Genomic DNA, 23,576 nt, shown 5'->3' with positions numbered 1-23,576 from the left:
TGGAAGAAAGAGAAGGTGGAAAAGATGCATCCACAGCCTTACCCGCTTACTGAATTGATTTTATTGAAGTAAGGTTCTTACAGTTGTTTGAGTCTCCAAGAAAAGAATGTATTTCTGATTTAGTAGTGGTTTATTTCAGCGTAATTTGAATTTTTAAACCTCTTCAGTGGTGGCTTTGTGCAAGCTGGGTTGGCTCTACATTGCAGCTGGTTAGAAGTATGTACATGTTATTAATTACTGTGCTTCAGCTGAAACCTAAGAACTTCTTGAACTGCTCTAACGCAGTTGCAAGCTGTTATGTATTCATACCCTTCATTATTTAAGCTAACTCAAAGCAGATCTGACTAAAACGAATTTCAGCACAATTGCCTGCATGAATAAAATTGCCTCAAAGTTATGCTTGAAATGCAAAACTTGAGGTGGTGATTGAGGAGTTACATCCCCTAGCTGTGTGCCTGATCTTTCTATGAGAGATTATACCCTCACAGCAGAATTGCATAAGTTTATACTTTTATGCTCTTTCCAATCCCAGATCATTCATTCACCAGGTACCACTTGGAGATCCTTAACAAAATACCTTCCTGTGTGTTTCCTGATTGTGTCCAGTGTCCTACTCTGTTGCAACCTTCTACCAGTAGATGTCAGCTCAGAACTGGTGAAAGTTTATTCTGCTTATTTCCGTAATAAGAATTAGTGGTTCTGTGACTTTGGCCTTGACTTTTAATATCAAATTGCTTGCTGAGAACATCACTATTCACACATTCAGTGTGACCAGTGTGACATTTGTACACTTAGTGATGTTTGTAAAGAGAGAATTCAGACTGAATTCAGTGTGATTGAAAAAAGAAAGGCAGTCTGTTAGTTATTAATCTTTAAGGAAAGATTTTTCAAGATCAGATTCTGATTCCAAGCTGCCATACTGAGAAGCCAGGGCAAAGGAACCACTGTGTTGCAGAGGGTGGTAGTAATTTGCAGCAACCTCTATGCTGCCAGAAACAGAACCACCGGGGCATTCAGGGGAGTCTCTGCCCCAGTGAACTGGTTATCCCTGTGAGACAATGTGAGGGAGGGATATGCTTGCTGTTGGGAGTTTTTTTACTTTTTCTTTTATTTTCTTAGAATTATAGGACTAATTTTAGTTTGTATATGTTGCTGAAACAGCATTTGAGAGGCAAAACTTTGACCATTGGTCTTTACAGTAGCATGGCACTGTTCATACACATTGGAACTATCACATTTGGGATGGGCTGAAACCATGTTGTTGTACACATCTGGGACAACCAACAGCGGAGCATCCAGGAACTACCACCATGGGCTGAATAAGGAGCTTCCCCGGCTGTCAGGACCCTGAGTGCACCAACAGGCTGGGCAGTCCTTTCTCCTCTCCTGGGAGTGGTTTGGCTCCTGCCCTGACACGGTGCAGCTGTGTAGCCTTGAATGAGACTGCTGGGGAGAGAGCAGTGTGAGACGGGGCTGTGAGGGCCATCCTTAGGATCCCCCTCTTTTGCCTCAGGTCCATGCCCTCCCCTGAGCTATGCAGTACTTATCCCTTGCCTGGCCATGCCCCTGCTAGCTGGCTTCCTGGCTTGGCTGGGACCTGCTTGGTCACCGCAAGCTTGTCTGACAATCACTGGACTATCAGCTGACCCTGCTTGCTGCTGTGAGACCCCCTCTGCTCACCTGGGACTTTGGGATGGGGACTGTGCGGGTGAGGCCAACGTCACCGCTGGCTCTGTGCTTACCCTGCCTGGTGGAGCAGCCAGCTCCTGTTCCCTGACACTAACCTGCTGGTGGGTGGCTATCACAGGCTGATTTATCTTCTGTAGATTACAAATTTAAGTTTAAAAATACAAGTATAAATCAAAATTAAACTTGTCCTGGCAGTTCAGTTTTTTGTACTAGGACCATGGAGTCTGTTAAGTGATTAATGATGTGTGTCCTCAAAATTCATGAAGATAAGAGTTATTAAATTATTTTTAGGGGTTAGGCTTTTTGAACTGATACATGTTGTGTAGATGGCATACCTGCTCCCACTCGGTCCTCTACAAAGAAGAAATGCAGACATCAATTCCAAGAAAATGTTACTCCTTATTTTTGCAGTCTGTGGCCTAGCTCAATACACAGTTGTGGATGCCAATATAATAAATTCAGAAAAGTCAAGTTGCACACTTCCAGAGTCTTTAGGAGATTAACAGCCTGTTTAAAAAACTTGTTTCTAGTGACCTTGCTGCTTACATGTCATTACTTTTTTTGGGAGGGAGGTTCCTCACTATTGCCATTGCTCAATAAATGGAACTTCTTTAACATCAGAAGGCCAGGCACAGTAGAACTGGCTGTAAATGTTTGACAATGGCTAGAGGGTGATTTTGTTGAACTGGGTGAAGGTTGATAGTGGTGACAAAAATCCAGGGCCCCCAATTAGATTAAGCTAAAAATTCTGCACTGTCAACACAAAGGTGTTTTTATATGGGGTGTTTTCAGGAGCCTGCTTGTTTAGGGAGCTGATATGGGCAACCAGAAAGCTCCATTGTCCCTGGGGCTGGCTGAAGACAGGTGGGATTTAAGATATACCCTGCATACCTACATCGAAGTGACATAGGAAGTGAGTTTTTGAGTGAAGCTATAATGGTTTGAACAATTTTAATAAATTTTAAATTAGATTTTATCATACATAGATCAGTTAATTTGTCACAAGCTTTATACATTTATAGGTTTAGTGAGATTTTTAAGTGTTAAGTGTCCATATGTTTTATAGGGTTAATATGGCTTTAGCTTTAGGTGATTGTGACATTTTGCAAGTTTTTTAAAGATTAGTAATCTGTTCCTTGGCTCTTCTGCATGTGCAGAACGCATACAGCAATGTATTTCAAACACAAACCAAGTCATAAACTATTCAATACAAGCTAAACCATTTTAACCCTAACTACTTGTTCATGTACAGAGAAAAGAACTCACCTGTAATGCCAATTAAAAAGAGCTGTATGTAGATGTGCTCAAAACAGCTAAACTAGCTATAGTGAAATTATGTGAGCCACTGATAATTAGATTAATGAAAGTCAGTCCCATTGATAGTGGCTTTCTTCCACTTCTTTGCCATTCCCAGATTTAAGCAGTTCCTATAACTGCTTGTGTGAAGCGGCTTGAAGCTGAGCATGTGGATGCTGGTGCTTGAGAGCAGTGCCACTGGTACTGAAGCTGGCAGAGAAGCTGCTATGAAACCGTGTACACAAGCTCTTGGCCCGAGACTGGTGACTGATTTCACAAGCACAAAGTCCTCTCCAAAGCCTCTATCCTTCTGCAAGGAACTTGCCCTGCTGTTTCTGCCTATGCATTCTGCATCCACTTCTATGGAAAACTCATCCAAGGCCTGCTTGACTTTCTTCCATTGCTAAATACTCTTCCCTCTGTGCATGTCAGCAGCAGCTTTTGCTGTTAGTGTCTACAGGCACATTATGTTAAGGACAGTTTAACAATATTAGACCTTGGCCAGGGAGATCCTCTATTACCAGTGCTGATTCTAACTTTGTTTCAGGCCAGAGAAGTCCTGGAGAGTACAACAGTTGCTGAAATACCATAATGGAAAAAAGAACTAATATTGGAGGCCAATGGGAATATTCCACCTCTCTATGCCAAGGAGCTTGTGAAGGGAGCAGTGTATCAGCAAATGGAGAGGCTTAGTAAGTGAGCAGCCCAGTCCTTGGAATCCTGTAGACTGTTACTGCTCTTGCTCTAATAGATAATGCTGGCCAGCATTATTTACTAGGGAGCAGGAAGGATAACACAATGCTGCACTGGGATGCAGATGCTTGCCATCAGAAGAATGGCTTTCCCTCCTTCATCCTCTTATCTCAGCTATGTAATGCAAATGAATGAGGAAGGACAAGCAGTGGACATGCAGCGCTGTTCTTGTAATAGGAACAGTCCCTTGCTGGTGGGAAATGTTTATCACTATATCAGTGTGGCAATATGTGACTTTTGCAGGAGTTGAGGTGTGGTGACAGCTCTGTAGCAAAGGGAATGGAGAACCTCACACTGCAGGAGGTGAGGTCCTTGCTGCATCCTACTCTTACAGTGAGGACTGTCAGAATTCCTTCATGTCCCTAGCCACTGCCTGAAGCTGGGCAATTCCCGCTCCCCTAAAGGGAAGCTTTGAATGTGGCAAAGGAGAACAGACTGCTTGGCTTGAGACTTCAGCCTGAGTGCTGATACTTCTGACCCAGCTCCAAAAGCTGAAATGCCTTTAGCTGGAATGGGCAGGGGAGTGTATGGAGAGGCTTATTTCTGGGAGTGAGAGAGAGGGGGGCTAAATTCACGGCTCTGGTACTCGTGGAGAACAAATAATGATGAAAGGGACGAGAAGAGGATTTAGGCACAACTTTTTTTTTTTTTTTAACAAATGCAAACCTGAAGGATTTTCCAGTGATATAATAATACTTAAATAAATGTGGAAGACTAATCCCTGCAGCATGGAATTGCACTGTGCATATCTGGTTTTCTTCATGGGAGGGTCAAAATATGTTAAAATAATCTTTTTAAAAAAATAAAATGTTGAGGCTTTGTGGGGGAGAAAAAAGCTGAAGGCAAGTTGTAGATGGGAAAACTAGTTTTTTGAGATAGATGGCTGGCTGGAGTCTGTTTTAGCTTAAACAAGGATAATCCAACTTGTGCAAGACTGACAGCAGAGCCTGTTTATCTAACTTTTGTTTATTATTATCTAGTTCCTGAATTTCTAAACCTCTGTTTCAGCATATTTAGAATTCCCATTTCATTTTCACAGGACGCTATATTTTGCATTATGCATTTGGCTGTATTGCACGTGCAAGGGTTTCAAAAAAGGCATATGTGCATTAGTGCTGTACCTTTATATTTATCTACATGCCAAGATTAATCCAAGATGCAGTAATGTTTTGCCTTAGAGCAATTGTACCAATGAACCTTAACTCTGATCTTAAGAGACTTACTCTCTGTTCCTGTGACAGTTTGTTTATTCTTCACTTCAGGGCCTCTTTTGAGCTAAAACAGCCATTAACAGCAAATTGTTCTGGACAGCTTTTCTGCCTTTGAGTAACAAAAACTGTGCAACTTATTTTCATTTCTTCCTATACCTTTTCCAGGTGATTGCTACAAACTGTGGTATCCATCCAGCACTGGAATGTTCGAAATGCAGAGAAATTACTTAACTCATTAACAGTGTGACCTTTTAGCATTCTCTGCTTGTAAGAAGTGCCGCATGCGGGAGAAATCCCACTGTACTTTTTGTACAAAGTATTATGAATACAATGTGTATGATGTCTATATTGGAGGAAAACATACATCCAGGTACTTTGCATATTTTCAGTTATTTCTGTAGGTTCTTGTGCTGTGTGAGTGGCAGATAAAATTACAGCCGTATTGTAAAATAATGTTGTGTTGAGAGTTTAGTCCTAAAATAGATCTAAACCCCCGTAATTCAGTGGAAGTTGTAAGTGCTCTGTATTTATTCAAGTATTTAATTAATCCAATTAATCAACTTAGTCATTAAAATCAATAATCTCAAAAAGTGATTGAGGATATATTCCTATATTAAGTAGAGTTTTTTTTTTTTTATTTCATTACAAAAAATATATGATCTGTGAAAGGGTAGAAGAAAAGAAATTAAAAGCACTGTTTGCCTGTAGTACAGTGGAGATATCAAGGGAAAACTGGAGCTTTTGTTAAAGTTAATAAGAGCTGGATCAAACCTAGGATTTCTTACAGCTCTCAGGAGGCACCACAGCTCTTGACTTCACTAATCAAAAATTAAAAATGAATAATTATGAACTATATCTGCCTCTTCACTAAAGAAGAAATAACCTCCAAGAAGATTTACCATGGTAAAACTTGCTTTATGAAACCTTTTTTAATTAATGAAGTACCTTACACTATTTCAGGTCCTGTTGTTCTGTTTCTTCTTATAGGCGGACTGCTGAAAGGGAAACAAAGGTCAGTTTAGTAATATAAAACTATTTATTTTAGAATTACATGTTAAAAGGAAAGAAGTTAATCAGAAATGGAAGTATCAGTCTCTATCAAGCTAAAATCTCAGGCTGGCAGTGCAGATAGGTTTATAGTAGAATAATAAATTAATTACTGTCTTTTAAAACATATTTTCTGGAATTGCAGTTGCAACATAATTTACAAATTGTTGGAAAGGAGATAGAATTTTTTTGTTTGTTTGCATTTCCACAGAGATTTTTCTGTGGCTGCCACAGAACAGAGACAGCAGTTACTTCAGTAGTATGGCAAGTACTCTTCCTTTCTGTTTGCATAATCCTGACATAACTGAGACGTTGCACTGCTTAGAATGAAGAAAAATAAATGCACATGTACAGATCCATAGGTATAATGTTTATGTGATTACTGATGTTTTTAATGAAAGTATTTATATTGCTAACTGTAATTCAGGTTTCTATCTTGTTCCCTCTTTCTCTCTACTCAAATTATGATCTAGGAAAATATAAACAAGTGAAAAATGTGATTTACTGTTTCATATTGCATCTCATTAATTTTAAAGCTGCATAATTGTAAACTACAGTCATACTTCTGAACAAATATATTTATAGGCAGTTGAATAGATGGATTGAGGAGCTGATTGAGGATACTTAAGATATTCTATGAACACTTTGTACTAGGTGCGTTAATGGTAAATTTTGAGAAGTGGGAAGTGTTGATAGATGGGATGAACAGAGCTAGGAATGAGCTTCATTACAGCTGCAGCAGTTTGTAAATGTAAGGATTATGACAGCTTGTACTTGCAGAATAAGCACCTGCTCATCGGCCACGCTACCAATAAAAATGAAACACTGAGAGGAATCTCAGACTGGTTTTTCTGTGCAAAATCTGCCTGTGTTCAGGTCTTATTGTCCTGTAGTGAGGATCTGAGGACGAAAGCATGTTTTATAACCTGAAGCAATCTTGTCTTGTCTGTATGACTTTGCACAGAACATGTAAATTTCTCAGGTGGTGATCAGTTAGCTGGAGCTTTCTCCAAAATTATGTAGGAACATAAATAATTCTGATAGTTCATGAAATATGAATAAAGGCCTATTCAATACTTTCTCTTTTTTTGAGGCTCTTGGGAAACCTAAATTGTATTGTGTTGATGCTCTTTTGAACACATATTCTGTAAAACTTTTAATGTGCCATATATTTTTCCATTAATTTTAAATAGTTTTAAATTCTTTCAGTTTTCCCTCATGACGAAAAATTTTGGCAAATGCCAGTCCTCATTTGTGCAAGATTTCCAACAAGGGCTATTGGACATGCCCTAAAATGATTAACCTCAGTGCTGGAAGCATTTCACTTTTCTGCATTGCTACTTCTTGTTAATACAGAGAGAAACTGTCTTCTGTTATTGTTGGGCAAAATGTTTTGCCTCTAAGTAAAATTATAGATATATTGTTATTTGTCTGTTTGACGTCTATGAATACAGAAAGCCCAGTGCTGATGCTTGCAAGGCATCCTCAATTCCGTGTCCACTCACGCAAAGGGCTTTCCCTGCGTCTCATCTTTGTGTGCTGGGAATTCAACAGGAGCAGAAAAAACAAGAGTATCTGTCACAGATTCCTGCTGCTGAAACGTCTTTCTCTCCCCAAATTACATCAGGCTAAATTAGTTTGGTCAAAAGAAGTGATTAAAAACTCCCAAAAGGTTTAAATTGAGAGAGGTGAAAAACTCCAATTAAGATAATTATATAACCTAGATAAATAAGCTGTACCATGACACATCTAATGTTTTAAACAGTGATAGCAAATGTTAATAAGTTAGAGCAGGAATGGCTATTCACCTTATCTTCCAAACCACAGTGAATAAGATAGTCATGAAACTGAAATGTTTTGCCTGCAAAATTGAAAGGAAGTTTTGTCATGCAATGCATATTCTCCTAGGGGAAATCATTATTTGAGGATACGGTTTGATATCTAGAGTTTACTGGGATCTAGAGAAAGAGTTGACAATGGAAAACAATCCAACAAAACAAAACTAAAACCCAGGCTTACTAAGATTTGACATACTGTTAAGTAAATAATTAAGTATTTTAGAGAAGAAACAAATACTTATGCTACTGACACACAGGGGCTAGAATAATCTCTGCCTGAGGCAGGTGTCACCCAACGACTTCTGGCAAAACACCATGAAGTTTTATGAAGCAGCTGTGGCCAAGGACAAAGCTCTGCCCCAGCTGATCCAGCGCAGCAATGGTACCCCTATGGCAGTAATTCCCCTGTGATGTAAAAGGAGATCCTTGTGGTGCCCCGACACCTACTAGTTTTAGGGGGAATCTGCAGGTGTTTCCTAAGTTGTAGGATGTAAGAAAAGTCCAGATCAACCTCCTACATTGCACTAGCTTGTAGGAGTACTAAGGGCTAAAAACTGCTGTTGCAGTGTTAGGGACATCCATGTAGCTTGAGTACGTCAGGTACAGTGGCTCTGCTGGCTCCCACAGAGCTGGGGAGGAGCCAGAGCTCTCCCTCCCCCCGGCAGGAGGCCTGTGTCCCTCCACAGAGCAGGGCACTGCCAGGGACACCTGACTGCTTGGGACTGGGAAAGGGAGTGAGTAATCGGCACCGACTGCTAACCTCCACCACAGGGTGTGGGAGACTCCAGGTGTGCTCTTCTTTCCAGATTTGCTCCCCTTCCAGCAAATCTTGGTGCCAGACACAGTTGATGCTTCCACGAACACTCTAGTGTCTTTTTGCTGGTAAAAATTGCTGATTGGCATTCTAACGAAAATCTAATTGATGCAACCAAATTGTCTCTGATCCTGAAGTGCATATGGTGTCAGACACTGTAAACAACTTATTTTCATCAGTAAAGGAAACACATCACCTCCAGTGTGCCCCTGCTTTTACATCAGACACACTGTTAAGAGTTTTATCTGATAATTAAGAACCAGCATGAAGATCAAATGTTGATTTTAATTTATACAAATTTTTATTAAACAGCTGCTTTGAATGAGACTCTCTGAAATTGAAACCTTGAAAGTGCTTTGGAGTAAATGAGATATTCAGCATTTGATCTTAATATTTACTGCTGGAATATGATTAATTATATGCTGTGCTATTTACTGTGAAAGCTGGATACACTTAAACATAAATTCTACTCAGTATATATGAGCTGCCCAACTTGGATGCTTTTTCCTTTTGGCAGTGAATTGCATATATTCTAAGTGAAAACTCTCATCTTTTCTCATTACTCTTGCATGTCTGAATTCAAATCTCTCTCCTGTTATACTGGGTGTGGTTTTACTTGCTTTATCACCGGCATTTCCGGTAATTTTGTGTGGTGATTTGGAACCTATACAGTAAAGACGTCCCATCTCTAAAGTAATGGCAAAATTGTAAGAAAACCTGAGCGTGATACTAAAAAATGAGGCCTCTTTTACCCCCTTTGCACCTCCCTGCCCCCAGGGCTGAAGTTGGCTGAGCCACAACTAGTTCAGTCAAGAAGTTTGTTTACAGCTTTATGCAAGGGGCTTTCATTCTGCATATGTTACAAATAATAGCATTGGACTAATAGGAAGATCTTAGAACATTACTCAGACATCTGTAAGTCATTATTGGAAGTTACATTCCAGTTTCAAGGATCTTTCCAACTCTCCCCTCCTCCCCTTCTCCCAGATCTCTGCTGGAAAAAAAGTCATTCCCTGTATGTTTGAAGAAAGTGGTTCTGGTATCTCTGACAGTAGCTACGTTGATAATCCTTATGGTAGAAGTCTGATCTCTCTCCTATGTATCAGCAATGGCTTAACTACATGACAGTTACTGTGACAACAGCAAAAAAATTTAAATTTTGGTAGAGCAAATTGTCTGGTGAACATATGTCTGCCTGCTAAAGTTCACAGGCTCTTTAATCTGAAGTGAATTTCCCCATAAGCAGAGCTATCGGGACCAAGGCCTTGGCTGAGCAGTGCAGTATCCCACAAGGAAGAAAAGGCAGCATCCTATAATATCGGATGCATTTTTGCTTTGCTTATTCTGGCTTGAGTCTTTGGCTAGTATTTTTTTGCTAGTACCACTAGGAGATCTGAACTCATGCAAACAGAAATAGCGAGGCGTTCCAACTTGCATTTCTCCAGGCAAATGACCTCATTACAGCTTTAGGCAACACAACTTAGACACTCAAGCTATTTAATTTATTCTGAGGGGAAAACTTATTTATTGATTGGTAAATGCATGAGTAATTGGTTGAACTGGGGCTTAATGAAGATGTGCACTATGGATCAAGTTCCCTAAAAACTTCACTTGCACAGGTAGGTAAAATGATATACTCTAAATCAGAGCACCACAGTAATCCATGCACTGTTTTGTCATGCAGAACAAACATAAGTTAATACTAGAGGTAGGAAAGTAAAACCACTTTGTAAAAGTTGGGTTTGTTTTGTTTTGTTCTGTTTTGTTTTTGACAAGGAAAAGAGAGAATGCACTGTAATTAGATATTATAATAAAAATGTTTGTAAAATTTCTCAAGTTAGCTGTAAAGTTTTGTAAGCTCTTTTGTCAGATCCATAAATCAGATTAAAACGATTTTTTGGCTATTTTTTTAATAAATTGATAAGAAAAAATATGTAAGTGTAATCTGACCAGTTTTAGTGTATGCAGAAGATGTGTAGTAGATAAGTGTGAAAGACTTGCAGACAATTTGTATGGGCAATTGCTTCTCTTTTCATACATGCTAACTTTAACATCAGTGATAGCATGTTTCTACAGTATATAGTTGATCAAAATATAATAAAAATTATAAATAGTGTGGAAAGTTTTCAAAATAATGCTTATTCTTTTGAACATGTTACAAGGACTGTAAGAAAAGAGAAAAAGGAGCACATTTAAAAAACGATTGCTCATATTCACATAGCTAAATTAACAGTGGGCTTGTATAATGCTTTCCTTTCTACTATATGATAAGCCTCATGTGCAATATCTGTATTTGTTGGCAGATGGAAGATAGGAGCAGAGGGAGGTGTTCCTCATTTAAACAGATCTGTTTTCCTTTTTTTAATAATAACCAAGAAATAAGCGATCGTTTTAGTGTGCTTGGCTGTATGTATTTTGCTGCTTAAAATTGCCCTGAGCCCATTAATAGTATAGCACAGCATTCAAATAATATCATGGGGTGGGTGTGGGAGTGAAGGCCTCGTAGTAGGGTTTGGGAATATATACCATGGGAAATCTCTTATGAAATAACTGTTACTTCACATGGTGTGGTCCATTCCAAATGCTAACCATTTACTTGTCAGATATTTTTCACAAGCCTTGCAGATAACGTATCTCTGTGGGGATTGATTGAGCTGTATTCAGAAAACTAAGCTCTCACCAGAGATGGGGAAACCACTCCACCTTTCTTTCAATTTGGTGGTAGAATATTAACGAGGGGAGTGTTAGTCTCTAGAGCTTCCTCCCACCCTTCAACACATCAGATTCATATTAGCAATATTTATTATCTAGAAGGGTGACTCAGTGTCAGCTGTTTTCATTTTTGCTTATAGCACCCTGGAGCAAAATGTATATGTAAGTAACAATTTACATTTTCATTTCTGTATTTTATTGCAGTGGAGCTGGTCACACTACCATAGTAACAGTTGCTTTGCAGATTCACTTTTGACAGCATTTGATTCTTTGCCATAACGGACGTGGTTAAAAGGCTTGCTTGTGGTAAGAACTGGTAAACCTGCAATTCTGAATAATTAAGTGCTATTATTTTGTTGAAAGAATCTAAGAAGGAAACATTTGTCTTTATTTAAATAAAGCCAAATATTTACAAAAATGAGTAAAAAGAAATATTCAGTGCATTATTTTGCTTTAGGACTTGCTTCATACATAATGTGTATGCATATTAAATTCAACAACATGTGCAACGTGTAAAGACAATTTTACAACTTCTCCAGCTGTTCACCACATGTGTGGCTGCATGGGGAAAACAAGTATGAGCTAAGAGTGGTCCCCAGCTTATACCCCTCTGAGAGATGTATATGGTTACAGTAAAAAATGTCCATATAGGCGTTGTAATAAAATGCTAATGGTTACCAAGGTCTAAGTTTTAAGCAGTACAACAAGCCTGCATTTCAAAAATTAGAAGTAGAACAAGAAAATTCAACCTAAACTGCATAATATGTTGGTTTGGACTCTTTTTTACCTACAGAAATTCAACAAATACAAAAAACCAATATGGGCCTTAGTTTTACTATTTAGGTTAGTAATTACTCTGAAACACTAACTGCATGTCTTGGAATTAGAAAAGACAGCAGCACAGTCATATGCTTTATCTGTCTTTTGCTAACTTGACCTAATAGATGTGTAAAGGCTAACCTTGCCTTTCTGCTGGAGGGATGGTTTAATTTGTTGGCATCACACTTTTTAGATAAAAGGTAAAAGAAAGTACATTGCATCTGAGAAATCACTCTAGATTTTGGTTTAAAAAAAAAGTGTTCTCAACCTGTGCTAAATATGTCTGTTTTATCATGAATGTATGAGGGATTTATTATGCAGCTGTTAAGAAATTACCTTCTTAATCCCTTCTGCTCTAAAGAGAATTTGTTACCTTTTATATTTCTAACATTGACATTTGAGACCCAAGGAATTCAGCTGTTTTCTCTTCAGGGATCTGAACTCCATCCCATGCAATGAAATAGAATTGTGGCTGAATATTTTTACCTTGAAGAAGTAAAAGCATTTAAGAAATAAAGGTCAACCCAAGGCAGTATCTCCTCCGGTATATCAGCCTCACACATATATGTATGGCTAGATAAGGTTCCAAGAGTAATGGAAGAGGGATTTGTGTTTTGTTTGAGAGGAGAAAGAGGGCTGGGGAGAAGGATTCTACAGTCCCTTTGTGGACAGGCAGTGAAGTTCTCCCTAGCAGAGGGCCAGTACAAATCCTGGACACAACATGGAGTCAAAATAGGAATGAAGAAGGGCAGAGCAGTACATGAAAGCCGTTTCTCTGCATTGGCATGGATTTCAACACTACGAAGCAGAGACCTAAAAATGTTTTGTGAACTTGCATTCCCTGTGAATGTGAACATCTTAGTATGGTATCAGATGCATCTATTGGCAGGCAGCAAGTGTCAGTGCTGCCAGTGCCTTGTAGGATCTGGTCTGTAAGTTTCTCTTGCCCGTGTGTGTCCCTGCAGAGCAGTGAGAGCAAAAATGTGTCCTGGGAGGTATTTGGGATATGCCTATTTCAGCATTTTAGGTTGGATCAGCAGCAGGCTTTGGAAAGGCTCCTGGTCATTACCATATGGTTTGGTTCTCAAGTTGGCAGTGTCAGAGTACACAAATGGGATTCCTCCTGGGTGAAGTTAAACTGTGACCCAGGACCTAACGTACTCGAAAAACTAATAGACATGCAGTCCACACTGGAATTGGCTGGAAATAACTCCCTATAAAGTGTGTCTAGTATAGACATCAGATCCTCAACATATACAGTTCTGTTCTGTAGACTCCTTCCTATTGTACCTGTGTAGTTGTTAATAGAGAGATATAGTCTGATAATTAACATGGGCTTGCTTTTTAAAAAACATGATTACGGGAATCTGTTCTTGTATCCCTTATTCCTTCTGGAATAAATTACTGTTCATTAACAAAGTGGTTGGTCTTTTCCATGGGAGAAACAGGATGAGACAGATGGAGGCCAGCCAATGTTCTTTAGCACGAGGCCTTTCTCACCCTCATAGTGATAGTTTTGTGGCTCACACATTAGGAACAGTTTTCAATGTAGTTAACTATTCTGCTTCTGTTGCCTCTTGATATCAAAATATCTTGACGTCTAAATATATAGATAACCAGGCAACCTGAAAATATTGTTTTCTTTATCTGTGAGGTAACAAAGAGCTCTCTGGTTTTTAGATTTTCCTATTTCTCTGGTGTACTGGTACGTATCAGTATATTTTCTAGGGCAGGCAAATGTTTTCCTTCCATGTTTTAAGAAGAGCATGTTGTGTAGAAATTATTTATGGGTTTTTTCTTTTCTGTCCCCCCACCTCCCCCCAAGAGCAATTGAATTACATAGATGAAGTATCAAAAAGAAAATTTAAGTATATAATGTTTCTTTCTTCATACTTTTGGTCTCTTACAACCTATAGAAGTTGAAATTTTTTAGGTACAATTTGGCTAGTTCAGAAAAGTACAAATTCTTCAACTTTGAAACCTTCCGCAGATCTGTATTGCTGTGGTGGACACCTACCATGCCAGCCTGTAAAGACCTCAAAAAAAAAAAAAAAAAAAAAAAGATTTTGGTGCAAATGAAACTTCCAGTCCTTGAAATAAAATTAAACCTTCAGGCAACAGCAAAATTTGAAAGACCTGAATAGCAAATTTACTGGATATGTATATTTATGATCTCTGCTAGCAGCATAACTTGCCTTTGATTGTTTCTTTTTGTCTGTGGTTTTCAACAGCAATTTTGTTGCCTGTCTGCTAAAATACAGATGTTTCAACAGATGCACAGGTCACATGTGGCAAGTGTAAGCAACCTGTTTTGTACAGAAAGTTCTTGGCCCTGTGATACAGCGGGGCTTGGACTGCCCTTGCTTTTAAGCCATTTCCACGTGATAACACTGGGGGCACTGGCTCTGACGTACTTAGTTTGCTGATGTCCTTCAGCTCATTATCGCCTTCATATTTGACATTGCCAGTTCTGTGGAACAAATAATTCAGAAATACATAAAATTCTTGTTAAATTGTGCAAGGCAGGGAATGGTGGTGGGTTACAAGAAGCAGCTGTGTTTAGGCCTGTAGTGAGAAATATTACTGAAACTAGCTGGGTATACTCTGGACTGCTTGGGAACGGGTATTTCACATTTTTTGTCTTCAGATATGTGCTGTGATGGGTGGTGTTAGTCAGCTGCTTTCTACTTATCTGTGTGGATTTCTCTGTTGAAAGATTACCTTTCTCCACAAGCCATATTCTCACTGGTTCAATCAAGAGATACAAGAAATGGAAAGACCAGTCTGTTCTCTCGAGGTTTTGTAAAGGAGCAGATGGGAGGTTTGGTTGGTTTTCCTCCTCTCTCTACTTGAGACCTCTTTTGATCTTTTGTATATGTTAGAAGGAAAAAGAAACTTGCATTTGGCTTTTTTAATGCGTAAATGGCAACAAAGACTGAATTTTGATATCAATTCACACACATCTACACTAAATAATTGATACTTTATGAATCAATGTATGACATGAAAGCCTTCCAGCAGCAAATTATGTGTCAAATTTGAATGTAAACCCTTCACATATTATATGTATGCACTTGCCTTACATCCTCACTCAGTCTTAATGAAGGACAGTTAACAGGTCACATTCCCTGGCACGTGTTATTGTAATTTCAAGAACGATGAACTAACACGTGGGAAAAACAAACAAATATCCAACATAAGGCATTAATCAGTAGCAGTCTAAAGCAAAATAAGGAACATACTGTATTAGAGATCACTTGGAGGGATGAACCTGAGATCTCCAGCGCTTGCAAAAAGACTCTAATTCTTATATACACAAAGGCAAAGGAATATGTTCTCTGAAATAGTTAATGCTGCACTGTATATGTGAAGGAAAAACTTACATTAATTCATAATTCTGGCTAGATCTAAGCTGTAAGTCACATAGGAAAGTACAGAATGAAGCACTTTTACACATTTGTTTTGCAGTAGTATTGGTAATTTCTCTTGCAAAAGAAAAATAAAGGTGTGTTCTCCTGGTGTGTTCCCCAGGATCAATGCTAAACCTAAGCACAAAGCAGCAGTGCAGAATTCCTTCCTTGAACTTCTGGAGTTCAAACAAGAAATAAATTGGACCCTGGGCAATACATTACTTGGTAATTCCCAAATCCAAAAAATTTGCCACAGATTGGTATTTAAATTCATATAACTAGTAGGTTTAAATGGGTGACTTTTTCTTTTGGAGAGCAAATTTGGAAACACTATATACTGAAGAGAGACTCATTTTACTGCTCTGCTTTAAAATGTGATTACCTAAACTGGGCTACAGAAATATCATACTGTATCACCTTATAAACATCTCATGACCTCCTCATTCTCAAACCTCTTTGCAAACAGACTGATAGCAAAACAGTAGCTTTATTTAACAAAATAAGGTCTTCCAAATTCTGGGGTTTGGGTTGGTTGGGTTTTCTTGGTTTTTTAGGTTTGATTGTTTACTTGACATGAAATTTCACTGGGATGTGTATCTAGATTCTGAACATCTAGCTAACCTATTTATTTTGGGACAGAAATGTAGCTTAAGCAGTCTTATTTCAGGCATTTCTTCTGTGCTGGATGAAATTTACTCTCTGAAAGGTAATGACTGTTTATCTAGCTGCTTGATTTTTGGCTCTGCTTCATCTGTGAGGCAGGCTGTACTTAAATCTCCTTCCATTTCTTTATCGTGACCCAGTGGATCATGTCCTTGCAATCAAATCAGATTGGAAAGGGAAGAAAAAGAGAAAACCAAATCAACTAAAGATTAAAAGGGCTAAAAGAAAATGTCCAAGACACATAATTAAAACAGTGTGTCAAGCTTCAATGCCCAATTACTTTGTCTTACCTCCCTTTGTTTGTCTTGCATCTCTTTCTTTCACTTACCTTTGCTAATTGAAGTTGTTAACTCTCTAGGCAGCAGCTTTGTCTTGATGATTTTCAGTAAAACTTTTGGCACCCTATGGAAATTATAGAAATAAAAAATAGTAAAGTAATTAGGACATTGTAGACATGAGCAGATTTCAGCCTGTGATATTTACATCTTGGCTACAAAAGAGTTTCACCCATAATATGGTCTTGAAACCACAAGCATGCAGTATAAAGTTCAGAGCAGAATACAGCAGTTTGGGACTCAATACTGCAAACAACATATGCAATTTTAGTCATATATATATAGTTCCATATTTTAAGTATTTCAGGGTTGAATATGAGTTATTTAATATGTGGGCTTGAATCTGAAAGTATGTGTATATGTTATTAAATAATTTTTATGTGACAAGGTTCTAGGTGTGTTATGATCAAATATAAAGAGAATTGTCTGGAACTGAAGAGTTTAAAGTAATCTACTGACTTCTGGCTATTTGATTAAACTTCAGATTGGGCTTTAAACAGAAAACGTGCAATATGAGGAATGGGATCCAGCCAGAAAGAAGTGATTGAGCAGTGAAGGTATGCTAGTTTCACATTTTTCTTGTTTGATCTTTTGTTGATTTTTCCCTTCTCTCATATAATCTCTTTCTTTCCTCCCTCTTCTGGTCTGTTGTGTTTGCTTTTGGTAGGTTGAGGGCCTATAAACATCTTATCAGAAAAATGTTGGAAGGAGGGTAAGGGGCATATCAGAGTCAGTAGAAGAGGAGTGCTGGGTATAGAAGAGCCTAAGCAAGGCAAGCAGGGGTGAAGGGGAGGCACAAAGGATATGATTAGTCGTGATAGAGAATTTTGTCTTTTTTCTTCTTTTTTAAAATCTGAAAGCTTTAAGAATGTGTAATTTGAATTGTAGCATCAGGTTTGAGTTTAAAACCCATGGTATCTTCCACGATTGCACTATGAATGACTTGTCTGTGCTTGGAATTACTCGGATTTGCTGGTGCACTTGAAATTCACTGCCTGCCTTAATCCAAGGTAACATTCAAGTGTAGACAAGCCTAACAGTTCAACACTAACATTAACTTACCTTTGGCAAAAGTTTTAGGTGTTCAAGGAATGTTGGATCAGTAAAGAATGTAGAATTTTACCTCATTAGTTTGTATTAATGAGTTATTTCCTAAGAAGATTTTAATGGCTTAATTTTATTAAGTGAACCTTTATATTAAAGGTTGTGTGGGTAGTGTCATATGAGTATAACAATGGAGTTACTGCATCATAACAACCTATATCTAGCAACCTATGGTGAAGGCTTTTAGACCTTTCTATTCCCTGCTTTCAGCTGCACAATAAACCACAAATAAATCATCTTGAAACAGAAAGCTAATTTTAAATAATAGCAATTTACCTCAGAGAGGGACAAAGTGGATGTCCTGGGCAATGACTGCACCATCTGAACATACTCCTTATGCTTGATCCCAATTCCAAACCAGTCTAATGTACAAGATACTGTTGCAGGATCCATTCCTTTTTGTAATTGGTGAATTAGGATATTTACTCTTTTCTAGACTTTCAAAACTATCAATGGTTCTTTAGCATTTCAGGAACACAGTTGCTGGCCTGTTTTCTGGATCCAGCATTACAGAACTTGTATTGCCTTGATGTAGAACATGATCTATAAATTTGAAAGCAAACAGGAACAGTTCTTAGAATAGTGTGGTCCTTCCTATCTTTGACTTTTTTAGCTTTATTTATTTATTTATTTATTTATTTATTTATTTATTTTTAGTGCTTTATTGGTTGGGACTAATCTCGACAAGATTCTAGACACTGAAGTAAGACAGAGTTTTGTGAGAATTAGTTCTTACTAATGTCCAAAATTCATGTCTGTGATCAGGAAATACTTTATGACAAGAAAACAATTTCATACAGAGTTGCTCTTTTATAGAAGTGTGTGCTTCTGATTAGAATCTCCAAGTCAATTTGGGAATAAACTTTTTGTAGATCTGTTGTGCCCTTCATTTCTTTTGGTGGGTGAAATACTTTTAAATAGCTCTATAAATAGGTAAGTGATCATCAGACGCCTACATCCTGCAGCAACTCTTTAAAGCATGCTTATACTCGTGGCCATGGGCTCATCAGAGGAATATGTTAATTAGCAGGAAGAGTATTCAGTGCTGTCCCAAGGACAGCACACAGGCCACAGCTCCATGGTTATCCCAAGGCCCTGGTCCTGCATCATTACAGAGGCAGAGAGGGTTCTGTGTTCTTAAAACTGTGGAAATTACCCAGGCGATGATGGTTTTAGTATGCTGAGGTTTTGAGTACAAGTGATCTCTAATTCTCCTTTTCTACCCCAAATATTCTGATTCTGTGAATATAGAATGGTATCCAAATCAATAACCCCTGTCCTTGGCAAGGATTAGTTAGTTCAGGTTGGATGCCATTTTAATGGATTGGTACTGCTTTTGGCTTGGGTGATCTGAACTCAGCAATCTCTTCAGTGCAAGTTAGAGCTCTATGACCACGAGGGGTTAGTAATTGAAACTGGTCTATAATTTTGTGAGAATAGTAAATGGGTAGTTGTTATCCACAGAAGTAACCCTACGGAATTTCATAGGAAAGAAGGGGGAAAAAAAAGAAATTAAAATTGACAAGTGATGTTAATAGTTTTTACTTGGTGCCTATGTTTTAAGATTTTTCATTTACTTAGGCTTAATTATGTAGCACTATGAAAACATCCAAACCTCCTGCATAAGTGAACTGTCACAGGTTTCATACAGCTTAGTGAGGTTACTATATTACATTGCTGGATTGGGCCAATGCCTGCTAAGTTAAATTACCCTGCCCTGGACTGAAGTTAATCACTAGATCAGGAAATACTTAAAAAGTAAGTAAAAATACAAATTATGAATATAATTGTGTTCCTCAGCTGCAAAGATGAACATTACAGTTAAGATTACAAGATTTTTCCATGGTTTTAATGGAAATTAGGTGTTTTCTGTTTATTCTGACATGAAATGTAAAAACAAAGAAAAATTGCCAAAGCCAACTGTCCGTCATTATGTTCCTGGGTGAGCCAACTTATGTTCCTAATTGTACTTTAATGTGGCAATTTATCCTATACAAAGTCATATCTTCATATATATCAACTGAGTTACATATTAGTTTACAACTAAAAATCATTGTTGAGTATGTCTTAGAGAGTCTTGAACTTTCTCAGACACTGGGAGAAGTGGTGTAAAGCCTGAACTATGGTCAGTACCAAACACAATTGGCTCGTGGACAAGAATCAGTTCTTCAGTGAAAATGGTGAAAATAATTTGCCTGGAGTCAGACTTGTGTACAAAGAATTTGATTTTGCTGGGACTTGTGTGCACACATTTGACTTCACACACTTGAACAGCCCTCATGGCTGCTTATTTGAGTGAACCTAATCTGTTTGATTTAATCTTCGCAGGATTGGGACCTAAATGAGTAATTAAAATAAAAATAATTGGTTTGCTTAAGTTTCAATCCCATTTTTAATCAGCGGTCGGAATTTCAGCTAGTGGAAATAAAGTAGCCACACAATATGCCTTGAAATGCATATCTTGCTAAAGAATATTAATTTTCTTCGTTCCTGAAGGGACTTCCCCCACCTCCAGATCTCTCTTGGAAAGATTTTGCATCCTACATGTGAGAGTGATAAGAGAAGAGGTATGTCATGTTCCAACATGCACAACTTTTCAAACACCAAAAATAAATAAAAAATTCTGTAAGCTGGTTTACGCCGCCAACAAGCAGTCCAAACTTGTATTTTACATGTTTCTGCAGGTTTTATAAGCCTGTTCGCTGAAATATTTAATGTAGGCGAAATGCTTGTTATTTGATTTACTTTGATTTACTTGCTAGAGGTCTCTTATGCAGATAATGTAGAAGTTTTGGGGCCTAGTCCTTGGGGGACCCAGCCATTGACTGATGTGTCGTATGTGCAGCAGAACTGTATGAGTAAGATTCGTCCAAACAGTACAGAGCAGAGTTAAGTGGCTATGTATTAATATACGTTGCAAATTGGCATTTCAAGTGGCTAAATTGTGTCTGAACTTTCACAACACACCTCTTGGGTAGATGTAAGGATTCAGCATTCACAATTTGGGGACAAAGGGGCCAAGGTCAAACAGCACTGTGAAAAAAATCAACTCCTCTCCTAGCAAGAAAGCCAATTAAAATAGTAAAATTTTGTTGAAACATTCTTAAACTCCTCCGTACCTCTCTTTATCTCCACATGGTCTCCATACCTATACAATTATTTATTTGGATAATAATAGGACTAGGGCTCAATTTCGTGATAGGAGTTTTGGTGTAATGTTTCCCAAGTGCTAGTATTGCTCGTTATCATGACCTTTAAAGGATATGTAGGTACCAACAGCACACCTGGGCTTGCAGTCTTGCAGGACTGTGCCCATCCTTGCTGTAGGAGAAAATTACAGTTGAACTGGGCTACAGGTGGAAAGGCCTCACCCATGGTGCAGCTCCCTGAATGACAAACGGATCCATAGTCAGTAGTCTTGACAGTTGGGTGTTTTGACAAACTTAAAAGTGCATTCTGCACTGAACAGCACTTTGCAATCTTCACCATAAAGTAATAACCCTCGAGTGATCTGGATTAATTTGCTTAGCTGTATACTCTGTCAGCTGTGTGGTGTCAGCCAAGACCCGTTCTGATGTTTTTGGCTGCTCTGGGCCGAGGAGGCCGCGCTGATGGGACAGCGGGGTTCCGCTCGGTCCCTGCGCCCCCGCCGCCGGTGGGAGCCGGCCCGCCCGGGGGCTGCGGGGACGTACCTCGGAGCACAGGGCAGGGCACCGCCACACCGCCGGTCACGCCGGGGCCGAGTGCAGCCCAGGCTCCGTTACGGACGCGCTGCCCGGCGGCCTCACGCGCCCTCGAGGCCGGTAACTCGAAGCCGTTGCCGGCCGGGGCCGTGGTGTCCCCGCCCGCGGCTGAGTGAGCGGGGTCTATCGCCGCCGTGTCCCGGCTGCCGGCTCGGCCAGGCCGTGCCTTTGGCGCCGGGACCTCCCTCACGGCCCCGGGGACGAAGGCTGCGGGACGGGCACGCGCGGGCCGTGGCGCGCACCCGCTGCACGCGGGCGCGAGGGCGGCGGAAGCGGGCGGGTCCTCCCAGCGCCGGCCCCGCCCCGCGCCAATGGCGGCCCCGCCCGCCCCGCCCGGGTCACTGCGGGGCGGGGGCCGGGCCGGGGCCGGCCGGGTGGGCACGCGCCTCCCCCGCACCGCCTCCTCGCGCCTCCTCCGCGCGTCCCGGGCCGGCAGCAGTGGCCGGCGCTGGGCGGCCTCGGCGAGCGCTGCGCTCCCCTCCGCTCCTGTTCGCTCCCGTCCCGGCCGGCGCTGCCCATGGCGTAGCCGCGCTCCTGCGCTCCTGCCCCGCGGGACGCGGCGTGGACGGACCTGCCGCCAGGTGGGTGCGGCGGTCGGACCGGGGCGGACACCTCCCAGGGTGTCACCCTGGCGGGCTGAGCGGGACGGTCCCGGGGGCCCCGCGGAGCTGCGGGGTGCGGGAGCTGCCGGGGCCGGTGGGAGCCCGCGCGGGTGCGGGGAGCGGCGGTGGGAGCGGCGCGCCCGCCCGGACCGTGCGAACCGCGGGTGGGAACTGAGGGGCGAGCCGGGAGGTGGCGGCTGGTGGGAGAAAGCTACAGGTGTCCCAGCGACAGTCACCGTGCCCGACTGGCTGGAACGTGCTGGGCGAGTTGCCGGCACCCAGCGAAGCCCTGTGCGGATGCCGCTGCGCGTGTGGGATCCTCGGATCGTGCAGGAGGCCAGGTGGGAACTCCGCAGTGTGCGAGCGGAGTGAGAGTTTTGTGTGAGTGTAATACATGTCCCGTCATTGCTATTTCATTGAGGAGTTGTTGACCTGTGGCATTTAGTGTTGCATATTTTGCAGGGAGTATACTGGAGTCAATTCACTGCAGCCTTCTCAGTTCATTTCTCCTAGTAATAATAAGAATGTGCCAATAAAGTTATATATAAATTAAGTAACTTTTAAAATGTGAACTTTACTCAGATTCAGGTGACTTATAATTCTGAAATCACTGTCATTGGCGTCAAACAGCACAGGAGGTGATACTTCTTTTCAAAAGAGAGGATGTCAGGTGTAGCTGTGTGTGTAGTTACACCTTTTCTTCTTGCTGTGGCTGTAACCAGGTGTAAATCTACTTATCTCAGTTTTATTAAGCTGTAGCTGTTAAAATTTACTCGCCAGCATTTATTATTTTCTTCTGAAATGTGGTATCATCAGGACAGTTGAGTTTTTACAGAGATTTCTCGATAGGGTTTGAAACCTGTAAGACACTTGGATGAAAAAGTGCCATGATTTTGTTCTAGGAAAAAGTTTTTCTGGTTGGATCTGTATTTATACCAAACTAAGTTTTTATTTGTTTTTCTTTTTGGTGAGATTGAACAGGCTGGTATTAGACCTGCACTAGAGAAAAAACCCAGAGTGAGAGAGCCACCTGCTCACTAATTGTAGGACTAATTAGGTTTGTCTCAGAGTGACTGGAGAACTCATACTATTGTAGTCTCATATGTGGAAGACTTCAAAACCGTATATGTAAATTAAACATCTTCCTAAGACAAAAGTTATTTATTTATCACTTCTTGCTGAAAATACAGTCCACGTTTTTTTTCCATGAGTGCCAGGCACAACACGAGTTGGTATCTGGGTTTTAATTAGCATTGCACAGGTATCCTGTTAAAGTATTATCAGTTAAGTGTTAGTAAAATGTTAATTGGAACATGCTTATTCATTTGAAAAGCTCCAGTTTAACCCATGAAGGCTTACAAGGCTTGAGATGTAGCTGAGGAGGAGCTGCTCCTCGGCTCAGACCTGGGCCGACACCGACTGCTGCAGCTGGTGCTCAGCTGGGGGAGGAAGGGAGGGACGAGTGTTGGAGGGGGGGCAGGTCGTTGGCTTCCTTCAGTGAAGAGCCCTTTACTCTGAAACTTGCTTCCCCCAATTGTTT

At 40.3% G+C, this 23,576-nt stretch overlaps 2 protein-coding genes across 16 annotated transcripts in view; one reads left to right on the top strand and one right to left on the bottom strand.

Moving 5' to 3' along the window:
- BRDT (bromodomain testis associated) overlaps positions 1 to 21,512 on the bottom strand; it is a 50,852-nt gene extending 29,340 nt beyond the window's left edge. For 5 of the 12 annotated variants that reach the window (XM_027890705.1, XM_027890715.1, XM_027890716.1 and 2 more), the window contains exons 1-3: positions 21,384 to 21,512; positions 16,581 to 16,654; positions 5,898 to 5,944 (exon numbers count right to left, since the gene is read on the bottom strand). The gene's annotated coding sequence lies outside the window, so the exon portion shown is untranslated. Of the gene's footprint in view, positions 1 to 5,892; positions 5,945 to 16,580; positions 16,655 to 21,383 lie in introns of all 12 variants that reach the window. The other 7 variants (XM_027890709.1, XM_027890710.1, XM_027890708.1 and 4 more) reach the window with 7 other exon arrangements.
- The window catches only part of TGFBR3 (transforming growth factor beta receptor 3), a 112,380-nt gene continuing 105,579 nt past the window's right edge, over positions 16,776 to 23,576 (top strand). For 2 of the 4 annotated variants that reach the window (XM_027890723.1, XM_027890720.1), the window contains exon 1: positions 21,861 to 22,015. The gene's annotated coding sequence lies outside the window, so the exon portion shown is untranslated. Of the gene's footprint in view, positions 17,145 to 21,860; positions 22,016 to 22,174; positions 22,227 to 23,576 lie in introns of those variants that run through there. The other 2 variants (XM_027890722.1, XM_027890721.1) reach the window with 2 other exon arrangements.

Source organism: Empidonax traillii, unplaced genomic scaffold (assembly GCF_003031625.1).
Source record: "Empidonax traillii isolate 1590-97213 ecotype Southwest subspecies unplaced genomic scaffold, ASM303162v1 scaffold295:size639837, whole genome shotgun sequence".
NCBI lineage: Eukaryota > Metazoa > Chordata > Aves > Passeriformes > Tyrannidae > Empidonax > Empidonax traillii.
The sequence above is the reverse complement of the archived record's forward strand: the minus strand, read 5'-3'. Positions and strand labels throughout refer to the sequence as shown.